The following is a 10,000-nucleotide window of genomic DNA, read 5'->3' on the forward strand; positions in this document are numbered from 1 at the left end:
GGACCTCTGTTAGACAACACAGGTGGACTTCTCGGCCTCACAAGAGAGCAATACGCCAGCGGAGTGAACAGGAGAGTCGTGCCGACAAAACCCACTGACTTTTAAAACTGTCCGTCTGCCACTTGGGACAGAGAGAGGAACCTGACGAGCCTGAACACCAGCCTTGGCTGGACCGCTCGGGCCCTCCCATGTCGGACGCGAGTCGCCAAATCGATCGGAAGAGAGTACCGATTCCTCTCAAAAAGTCTGCGTGCCCGTTATTATAAAAGCAGCCCACCGGCCGCGGTGCCTTGCCCACAAACACACTTGGTGTCTGGGGTGATTCAGAGCCGCCGCGGCTCGAAAGTGTCAACCTGTTTTAAAAGTCATCGCTATGCCGGCACAGGTGACTTTCAAGTTAAAGAGTTCTCTTTATTGGCTTTCAAAAAAATCTGCAAAGTGTCACAGAGATTTTGAGAAACTCTTTTTTTTCTTTATATTATTATAATATAATATAATGTGTATATGTTTTCGAAAAGCATCCACCAGCAATCCATGGTGAGCCTCTCTCTGCTGGCAAGCTCCTCCTGCCTGAGCCCGACGCTGTCGAGGCTCAACACGATTTCAGACTGACAAAGAGTTCGAAAATTGCCGCCTGATGTAGCTTTAAATGCTGACAGGTGACTTCCGAGTGCTCTTGTAAAGGTCTCCGCTTTGAAATTGAGAGCCTTTTGCCAAGTGTCACTTTTTCAGGCACTCTTAAAGTGCACCTGGGCTGTCAGAGAAAGCTCTGAAAATCGTGTTCTCGAAAATCTCCGGGTACCCGACCAATCCCTAGGTGCCCGAATGACAAGTGTCAATTCGGCAGGACGGCCTCCCACCTCCGGCCGCAGATGCGTCACTAAATCCCCGCAACGGGGGCTTTCTCATTTCGGCATAGGGGCTTCCGCGGCCAACTCATTAACCTGTGCTCGGACTTTTTGTGCCACAAGTGCAAGGGACCGTTTGCCGGCAGCTACTCGCACCCCCCCGCCCAGGGGGGGAATCCTCTGACCGGAGATCCGAAACGCCGGCCGAATCCATCCCCGTCGGACTTCCGAAGGGGTTCCCTCGACCGACTGACTTCCGAACTCCTTTCTGGGCTTAAACGGGTGGAATTCGGACCCTCTCGCAAGGGAGCCGAAGCCCGCCAGCCCCGGGAGGCCTCGGGGCCGCCGTTTTCAAGCCCGACCAAAAAACCCGAAAAATGGGGAAAAATGGGAAAAATTCCCACTCCCAAAAGGCTTAAAAGTCGGTTGGGCGGCAGCCCGGGTCGGTCTCTGCAGACCTGGAGGCGCTGGACACAAGTCTGGTAAACAGGCTAAGTCTCGACATGCCACCTCTTACTATCCTGCAGGTACCCCGCCAATCCCCCCGGAACCGGCTGGCAATTGGCGAATCAGCGGGACGAATTTGAATTCGTGACCGACTTTCTGACACCGAATCGCCGCAAACGCGTTTCGATTTTTCGGCTTCGGTACCTCCCATCAGACTTTGACTGGCCATATCTCCGGACTCACGTGTCGCAGCCGGGACCTTCAGGCACCGTTCGACGCGTCTACCCCTGCCCCGTCGAATGGCGCCCCTCGCGGTGTGGTCCGATTTCCGCATTTTGGTCAGATTTGCCTCCAAAATTTTCAGATTGAGTTGACGAATGCCCCCTACGGGGTAACCTCTTGCCCTTTCGGACCTGGTCCCTGTGACTTAATTTCCGCCTTTTGCTCAATCGTTTCCCCATTTATAATTAATTTTAAAAATCGGGTTACTCAGTTCTGGTTTACCAGTTCCCTCTTCGGACTTAGTTTTTGGTTAATCATTTCCGGTTCACCAGTTCCCGTTTTGGACTTAGTCTCTGCGGGCCGTTTCTCATCTTTTGGTTCATCAGTTCCCCTCTTTTAATAATTTTTTGGCTGCTTTCGTTTGATCATTTCCCTGCCTTCTGGGTAACTTTTCCACCTTAGGACTTCATCGCCGCACATTGTTTTCGACTTCTGGTTGATCATTTCACCCCTTTTAATCATTTTTGTAACTTTTGGTTAACCATTTCACCCAGCTTCTGGTTAACCATTTCCCCTTTGGGACTTAGTCTGTGAGCATTCTTTTGGGATTCTGGTTAACCATTTGCCAATTTTTAAAAAATGTTGCCACTTTTGTTTAATGCTTTCTGGTCAACCTTTCCCTCTTTCAGACTTCACCGCGGCACATTGCTTCAGCCTCCTGGTTAATCATTTCACCCCTTTTAATCATTTTTGCAACTTTTGGTTAACCATTTCCCCCAGCTTCTGGTTAACCATTTCCCCTTTGGGACTTGGTCTCTGAGCATTCTTTTGGGATTCTGGTTAACCATTTGCCACTTTTTAAAAAATGTTGCCGCTTTTGTTTAATGCTTTCCCTGCTTTCTGGTCAACCTTTTCCCCTTTAGGACTTCACCGCGGCACATTGCTTTAGCCTCCTGGTTAATCATTTCACCCCTTTTAATCATTTTTGCAACTTTTGGTTAACCATTTCCCCCAGCTTCTGGTTAACCATTTCCCCTTTGGGACTTAGTCTCTGAGCATTCTTTTGGGATTCTGGTTAACCATTTGCCAATTATTTTAAAATGTTGCCACTTTTGTTTAATGCTTTCTGGTCAACCTTTCCCTCTTTCAGACTTCACCGCGGCACATTGCTTTAGCCTCCTGGTTAATCATTTCACCCCTTTTAATCATTTTTGCAACTTTTGGTTAACCATTTCCCCCAGCTTCTGGTTAACCATTTCCCCTTTGGGACTTAGTCTCTGAGCATTCTTTTGGGATTCTGGTTAATCATTTGCCACTTTTTTAAAAATGTTGCCGCTTTTGTTTAATGCTTTCCCTGCTTTGTGGTCAACCTTTTCCCCTTTAGGACTTCACCGCGGCACATTGCTTCAGCCTCCTGGTTAATCATTTCACCCCTTTTAATCATTTTTGCAACTTTTGGTTAACCATTTCCCCCTGCTTCTGGTTAACCATTTCCCCTTTGGGACTTAGTCTCTGAGCATTCTTTTGGGATTCTGGTTAATCATTTGCCAATTTTTAAAAAATGTTGCCGCTTTTGTTTAATGCTTTCCCTGCTTTGTGGTCAACCTTTTCCCCTTTAGGACTTCACCGCGGCACATTGCTTCAGCCTCCTGGTTAATCATTTCACCCCTTTTAATCATTTTTGCAACTTTTGGTTAACCATTTCCCCCAGCTTCTGGTTAACCATTTCCCCTTTGGGACTTAGTCTCTGAGCATTCTTTTGGGATTCTGGTTAACCATTTGCCACTTTTTAAAAAATGTTGCCGCTTTTGTTTAATCGTTTCCCTGCTTTCTGGTCAACCTTTTCCCCTTTCAGACTTCATCGCCGAGCATTGTTGTCGACTTCTGGTTAATCATTTTTCCCCTTTAAATCTTTTTTTGCCACTTTTGGTTAACCATTTCACCCAGCTTCTGGTTAACCATTTGCCCCATTATACTGAATTTTTCCGCTTTGGTTTAATCATTTCCCTGCTTTCTTGTCAACCTTTTACCCTTTAGGACTTCACCGCGGCACATTGCTTCAGCCTCCTGGTTAATCATTTCTCCCCTTTTAATCCTTTTTCCCACTTTTGGTTCACCAGTTCACCCAGCTTCTGGTTCACCATTTCCCCTTTGGGACTTAAGTCTCTGAGCATTCTTTTGGGATTCTGGTTAACCATTTGCCACTTTTTAAAAAATGTTGCCGCTTTTGTTTAATGCTTTCCCTGCTTTCTGGTCAACCTTTTCCCCTTTAGGACTTCACCGCGGCACATTGCTTTAGCCTCCTGGTTAATCATTTCACCCCTTTTAATCCTTTTTCCCACTTTGGGTTGGACAGTTCACCCAGCTACTGGTTAACCATTTCCCCTTTGGGACTTAAGTCTCTGAGCATTCTTTTGTGATTCTGGTTCACCATTTGTCCCTTTTTAAAAGATATTGCTGCTTTTGATTAAACCTTTCCCTGCTTTGCGGTCGACCTATTCCTCTTTCAGACTTCATCGCCGCACCTTGTTTTCGACATCTGGTTCAACATTTCTCCCCTTTTAATCCTTTTTCCCACTTTTGGTTAAGCAGTTCACCCAGCTTCTGGTTCACCATTTGCCCCTTTTTACTGAATTTTTCTGCTTTTGTTTAATCATTTCCCTGCTTTGCGGTCGACCTATTCCTCTTTCAGACTTCATCGCCGCGCATTGTTTTCGACATCTGGTTAAACATTTCTCCCCTTTTAATCCTTTTTCCCACTTTTGGTTAAGCAGTTCACCCAACTTCTGGTTAACCATTTGCCCCTTCTTACTGAATTTTTCCGCTTTTGTTTAATCATTTCCCTGCTTTATGGTCAACCTTTTCCCCTTTAGGACTTCGCCGCCGCACTTTGCTTTCGCCTTCTGGTTAATCATTTCACAACATTTTAATCCTTTTTCCCACTTTTGGTTAAACAGTTCACCCAGCTTCTGGTTAACCATTTGCCCCTTTGGGACTTAAGTCTCTGAGCATTCTTTTGGGATTCTGGTTCACCATTTGTCCCTTTTTAAAAGATATTGCTGCTTCTGTTTAATCCTTTCCCTGCTTTGCGGTCAACCTTTTCCTCTTTCAGACTTCATCGCCGCGCATTGTTTTCGACATCTGGTTCAACATTTCTCCCCTTTTAATCCTCTTTCCCACTTTTGGTTAAGCAGTTCACCCAACTTCTGGTTCACCACTTGCCCCTTTTTACTGAATTTTTCTGCTTTTGTTTAATCATTTCCCTGCTTTCCGGTCAACCTTTCCCTCTTTCAGACTTAATCGCCGCACATTGTTGTCGACTTCTGGTTGATCAGTTCACCCCTTTTTTATCCTTTTTCCCACTTTGGGTTAAGCAGTTCACCCAGCTACTGGTTAACCATTTCCCCTTTGGGACTTAAGTCTCTGAGCATTCTTTTGGGATTCTGGTAAACCATTTGTCCCTTTTTAAAAAATGCTGCTGCTTTTGTTTAATGCTTGCCCTGCTTTGCGGTCGATCATTTCACCCCTTTTAATCCATTTTTGCCACTTTGGGTTAAACAGTTCACACAACTTCTGGTTCACCATTTCACATTTTGGAACTTTTATTCCCACCATTACTTTGGGCTTCTGGTTCATCATTTCACGCTGTTTTACAAATCTTTGCCGCTTCACTTTTAATCCACAAACCGGGGCTCGCTTTCGGGTGTTGGGGGGGGGGGGGGGGGTAGCGGGTTTGGGCCGGGCACTCCACATCCCGGTGTGCGACCGGGTTCGTTCTGGTACCGCTCGGTGCCCCTCGTCCTGCTCTTGCCGCGGAAGCAAACCAGACGACCGTCGGTCTCACGCCCGAGGGGAGAGGAGGCGGAAAGCGGTTTGCAGCCTTTCGCTGTACCTCCGGCGGGCAGCGCCGCACCTCCGAGTGCTCGGTACCGTTCGCTGCGCCTCGTCCGGCCGCACGCAGCGAGCCAAACCCGGAGGAAATCGGCCTGTGCCTTCTCGAGATATGGGCCTCCGGGTGGGACGGACAAACCGGGGCCCCGAGCTCGCTTTCGGCGGCCCGGCACTCGACTTCCCGGTGTCCGAACGTGATCCTTCCGGTACCCTTCGGTGCCCCTTGCCCGACTCCAGCTCCCGTGCTGAAGCGGAGTCGGTCGGCCTGACGGCCGCCGAGTTAGCCAGCGGAAAGCGCGTGCGCAGCCTTTCGCTTGCAGCTCCGGCGGGCAGCGCCGCACCTCCGGCTGCTCAGTGCCGTCCGCTGCTCCCCTTCCGGCTGCACGCAGCGAACCATACCCGGAGGAAATCGGCCTCGGCCTTCCGGAGATATGGGCCTGCGAGTGGGACCAATAAATCGGTGCACATTTCCGGCTCGGTTTCCGGCCTCGGCACTATCAGTTCACGCCGTCCGACCGACGTCGTTCTGGCACGGTTCCGTTGCTCCTTGATCCGGTCCAGCCACGGTAATCAGCCGAAGATGGTGGGGGGGGGGACACATTGCCCGCCGAGTTAGCCGGAGGAAATCGGCCTCGGACTTCCTCAGATATCAGCCTCCGGGTGGGACAGACAAACCGGGGACCCGAGCACGCTTTCGGCGGCCCGCTGGTCGACTTCCCGGTGTGCGACCGGGTTCGTTCCGGTACCGTTCGCTGCCCCTCGTCCTGCTCTAGCCGCGGAGACAAACCCGACGACCGTCGGTCTCACGCCCGCGGAGGGAGGTGGCGGAAAGTGGTTTGCAGCCTTTCGCTGTACCTCCGGCGGGCAGCGCCCGACCTCCGAGTGCTCGGTACCGTCCGCTGCGCCTGGTCCTGCCGCACACAACGAGCCATACCCGGTGGAAATCGGCCTGTGCCTTCCAGAGATATGGGCCTCCGGGTGGGACGGACAAACCGGGGCCCCGTGCTCGCTTTCGGCGGCCCGCTAGTCGACTTCCCGGTGTGCGACCGGGTTCCTTCCGGTACCGTTCGCTGCCCCTCGTCCTGCTCTAGCCGCGGAAACAAACCCGACGACCGTCGGTCTCACGCCCGCGGAGGGAGGCGGCGGAAAGTGGTTTGCAGCCTTTCGCTGTACCTCCGGCGGGCAGCGCCCGACCTCCGAGTGCTCGGTACCGTCCGCTGCGCCTGGTCCGGCCGCACGCAACGAGCCATACCCGGAGGAAATCGGCCTGTGCCTTCCGGAGATATGGGCCTCCGGGTGGGACGGACAAACCGGGACCCCGTGCTCGCTTTCGGCGGCCCGGCACTCGACTTCCCGGTGTGCGAACGTCATCCTTCCGGTACCCAACCGTGCCCCTTGCCCCACTCTAGCTCCGGTGCTAAAGCGGAGTCGGTCGGTCTCACGGACGCCGAGTTACCAGGCGGAAAGCGGTGCGCAGCCTTTCGCTGTCACTCCGGCGGGCTGCACCGCATCTCCGAGTGCTCGGTACCGTACGCTGCGCCGCCTCCTGCCGCACGCAACGAGCCAGACCCGGAGGAAATCGGCCTCGGCGTTCCGGAGTTATCCGCCTCCGAGTGGGCCTGACCAAGCGGGGTGAACTGGAAATCATTAACCAACGTACTTCCAGGTTTTCACCCGCAGAGGGCAGCACTCTCTTCTCCGTTTTAAACTGGGCCGACCCGGCTCCGTTTCGAGACCCGGCACTCGACTTCCCGGTGTGCGACCGGGTTCGTTCCGGTACCGTTCGCTGCCCCTCGTCCTGCTCTAGCCGCGGAACCAAACCCGACGACCGTCGGTCTCACGCCCGCGGAGGGAGGCGGCGGAAAGTGGTTTGCAGCCTTTCGCTGTACCTCCGGCGGGCAGCGCCCGACCTCCGAGTGCTCGGTACCGTCCGCTGCGCCTGGTCCTGCCGCACACAACGAGCCATACCCGGTGGAAATCGGCCTGTGCCTTCCAGAGATATGGGCCTCCGGGTGGGACGGACAAACCGGGGCCCCGTGCTCGCTTTCGGCGGCCCGCTAGTCGACTTCCCGGTGTGCGACCGGGTTCGTTCCGGTACCGTTCGCTGCCCCTCGTCCTGCTCTAGCCGGGGAAACAAACCCGACGACCGTCGGTCTCACGCCCGCGGAGGGAGGCGGCGGAAAGTGGTTTGCAGCCTTTCGCTGTACCTCCGGCGGGCAGCGCCCGACCTCCGAGTGCTCGGTACCATCCGCTGCGCCTGGTCCGGCCGCACACAACGAGCCATACCCGGTGGAAATCGGCCTGTGCCTTCCGGAGATATGGGCCTCCGGGTGGGACGGACAAACCGGGGCCCCGAGCGGTGGCACCCTGCTCGCTTTCGGCGGCCCGGCACTCGACTTCCCGGTGTGCGAACGTCATCGTTCCGGTACCCTTCGGTGCCCCTTGCCCCACTCTAGCTCCGGTGCTAAAGCGGAGTCGGTCGGTCTCACGGACGCCGAGTTAGCAGGCGGAAAGCGGTGCGCAGCCTTTCGCTGTCACTCCGGCGGGCAGCACCGCACCTCCGAGTGCTCGGTACCGTACGCTGCGCCGCCTCCTGCCGCACGCAACGAGCCATACCCGCAGGAAATCGGCCTCGGCGTTCCGGAGTTATCCGCCTCCGAGTGGGCCTGACCAAGCGGGGTGAACTGGAAATCATTAACCAACGTACTTCCAGGTTTTCACCCGCAGAGGGCAGCACTCTCTTCTCCGTTTTAAACTGGGCCGACCCGGCTCCGTTTCGAGACCCGGCACTCGACTTCCCGGTGTGCGACCGGGTTCGTTCCGGTACCGTTCGCTGCCCCTCGTCCTGCTCGAGCCGCGGAACCAAACCCGATGACCGTCGGTCTCACGCCCGCGGAGGGTGGCGGCGGAAAGTGGTTTGCAGCCTTTCGCTGTACCTCCGGCGGGCAGCGCCGGACCTCCGAGTGCTCGGTACCGTCCGCTGCGCCTGGTCCGGCCGCACACAACGAGCCATACCCGGAGGAAATCGGCCTGTGCCTTCCGGAGATATGGGCCTCCGGGTGGGACGGACAAACCGGGGCCCCGAGCGGTGGCACCCTACTCGCTTTCAGCGGCCCGGCACTCGACTTCCCGGTGTGCGAACGTGATCGTTCCGGTACCCAACGGTGCCCCTTGCCCCACTCTAGCTCCGGCGGTAAAGCGGAGTCGGTCGGTCTCACAGACGCCGAGTTACCAGGCGGAAAGCGGTGCGCAGCCTTTCGCTGTCACTCCGGCGGGCAGCGCCGCACCTCCGAGTGCTCGGTACCGTCCGCTGCGCCTGGTCCGGCCGCACACAACGAGCCATACCCGGTGGAAATCGGCCTGTGCCTTCCGGAGATATGGGCCTCCGGGTGGGACGGACAAACCGGGGCCCCGAGCTCGCTTTCGGCGGCCCGCTAGTCGACTTCCCGGTGTGCGAACGTCATCCTTCCGGTACTCAACCGTGCCCCTTGCCCCACTCTAGCTCCGGCGGTAAAGCGGAGTCGGTCGGTCTCACGGACGCCGAGTTAGCAGGCGGAAAGCGGTGCGCAGCCTTTCGCTGTCACTCCGGCGGGCAGCATCGCACCTCCCAGTGCTCGGTACCGTCCGCTGCGCCTGGTCCGGCCGCACACAACGAGCCATACCCGGAGGAAATCGGCCTGTGCCTTCCGGAGATATGGGCCTCCGGGTGGGACGGACAAACCGGGGCCCCGAGCGGTGGCACCCTGCTCGCTTTCAGCGGCCCGTCACTCGACTTCCCGGTATGCGAACGTGATCGTTCCGGTACCCTTCGGTGCCCCTTGCCCCACTCTAGCTCCGGTGCTAAAGCGGAGTCGGTCGGTCTCACGGACGCCGAGTTACCAGGCGGAAAGCGGTGCGCAGCCTTTCGCTGTCACTCCGGCGGGCAGCACCGCATCTCCGAGTGCTCGGTACCGTACGCTGCGCCGCCTCCTGCCGCACGCAACGAGCCATACCCGGAGGAAATCGGCCTCGGCGTTCCGGAGTTATCCGCCTCCGAGTGGGCCTGACCAAGCGGGGTGAACTGGAAATCATTAACCAACGTACTTCCAGGTTTTCACCCGCAGAGGGCAGCACTCTATTCTCCGTTTTAAATTGGGCCGACCCGGCTCCGTTTCGAGACCCGGCACTCGACTTCCCGGTGTGCGAACGTGATCGTTCCGGTACCCAACCGTGCCCCTTGCCCCACTCTAGCTCCGGCGGTAAAGCGAAGTCGGTCGGTCTCACGGACGCCGAGTTAGCAGGCGGAAAGCGGTGCGCAGCCTTTCGCTGTCACTCCGGCGGGCAGCATCGCACCTCCCAGTGCTCGGTACCGTACGCTGCGCCTCCTCCTGCCGCACGCAACGAGCCATACCCGGAGGAAATCGGCCTCGGCCTTCCTGAGATATCAGCCTCCGAGTGGGCCCGAAGAGTCGGTGGCACCCTGCTCGCTTTCAGCGGCCCGGCACTCGACTTCCCCGTGTGCGAACGTCATCCTTCCGGTACTCAACCGTGCCCCTTGCCCCACTCTAGCTCCGGCGATAAAGCGGAGTCGGTCGGTCTCACGGACGCCGAGT

This window comes from Heptranchias perlo, unplaced genomic scaffold, assembly GCF_035084215.1.
Source record: "Heptranchias perlo isolate sHepPer1 unplaced genomic scaffold, sHepPer1.hap1 HAP1_SCAFFOLD_1223, whole genome shotgun sequence".
NCBI lineage: Eukaryota > Metazoa > Chordata > Chondrichthyes > Hexanchiformes > Hexanchidae > Heptranchias > Heptranchias perlo.